Source organism: Empidonax traillii, unplaced genomic scaffold (genome assembly GCF_003031625.1).
Source record: "Empidonax traillii isolate 1590-97213 ecotype Southwest subspecies unplaced genomic scaffold, ASM303162v1 scaffold842:size270541, whole genome shotgun sequence".
Lineage (NCBI taxonomy): Eukaryota > Metazoa > Chordata > Aves > Passeriformes > Tyrannidae > Empidonax > Empidonax traillii.
This window is the reverse complement of record NW_020956035.1, coordinates 268,970-270,541: the sequence shown is the minus strand read 5'-3', so window position 1 is coordinate 270,541 and position 1,572 is coordinate 268,970.

Sequence of the window (1,572 nt, the reverse complement as noted above, 5' to 3'; positions counted from 1 at the left end):
CCCCTCAGCCAGCGCCCGGATTAACGCTCGTACCGCGTGGGTGCGCTCCGAGCCCGGCCTGCCCGTGCCGTGCCCTGGGTAAGATGGCGAGGCCGCTGCGAGCTGGGCGTGCAGGGACCCGTGCAGGGACCTGCCCCGGCCCCCCCTCCTTCGGGCACTCCCCCAATCCCAGCAAAAACGCCCCCAAACGCCAGCACCCACGGCCCCCGCTCTGCTCTCTCCCTCCCGAGGAACCGAGCATTGGCCCCCCCGGAGGGTATTTCGAAGACAAGGTTGCTGAAATAATCCTGATCCTTTAAAAGCAGCATCACCGGTTGTTTAAAAATACACGCATTGCCACTGTGTCACGGTTTTTAAATGAGCGTTTAGGGCTATTTCTCCAGGAGTCTGCACTTTTTATTTTAAAATATCACTGACTTAAAAATAGTAATCAGAAGCACATGCATTGCCCCCGTGTCACGATTTTTACATGAAAGCCTATGGCTACTCCTCCTGAACTCCACATATTCTATTTTAAAATATTACTATTTACTACTAATAATAACAGACACATTGATTTCCCTCGTGTCACAATTTTTACACGAAAGCCTATTGCTACTCCTCCTGAACTCTGCATTTTTTTTTAGTGTTCGTGAAGAGAAAGGTCGATCCTGGGACTGAGAACTTTCCTCGGGTGCGACGGTGGATTTAATTCCAGCAGCCGGCCCCGCGGCCGGGGCAGAGGGATATCCGGGGATGCACCACAGTAAAACAATCCCGAGGTAGGAGTGGCACAGTCATATTTTATCACTGCGGTTTGTCACCGTGCTCAGTATCACCTGGGGATCGTTCTGGTTATTCCGTTTTGCTGAGCACTGTCTAAAGCAGACAAAAAGACAGAGCCCGGCGAGAAAGGCTGCTCCTGTTGCTGACTTTGCATTCCCTCGAGTCCAATTTGTTCCCCATATATTGAAAGACGCAGAGTTTTTTTGGTTTTTGATTTTTTTTTAACAGATATACAAAAAAAAAAAAAAAAAAACAAAACAAACCCACATATATTTTATATTATATTTTTATACATAAAATCAATGTCAATCAGGATATCTCAGTTCCGGGTTTACCCTTTATTAAACTGCTTTGAGAGGTTCTGCGTGGCCTAGCGCAGAGGGACGGAGTTGCTGCTTCGTGCAGAAAAGAGAAGAAACATTGCGGGGGCGGGGGGGGGGGGGAACCCACAAAAAGAGGTTCCTTCCATTCTTTTCCACGGTGGAAAACCCGAGCAGCAGCCGCGCCGCCGGGAGCCGGCAGTGCCGTGCCGTCCGCCCTGCTCTGGGAGATTTGTTGTTGTTGTTGTTGTTGCATTTTTATTTTCTTTCTTTGCTTTACTGAGCTCTCCACAATGTCCCGGGGTTAGGTAATTCTTTAATTCTTGCCGTTGCTAATTCAAGGTGCGGGCCCGATGCCGCAGCCCTGCCCGGGTCGCTGTTTGTGCCGTGGGCTCCGTGTGGGTCACACACGGCACGGGGAGGCTTTGTCCTTGCCCCGCCTCGAAGCAAACATGCGATGGGTTGGATAAAAATGCCTGGTGGGTGT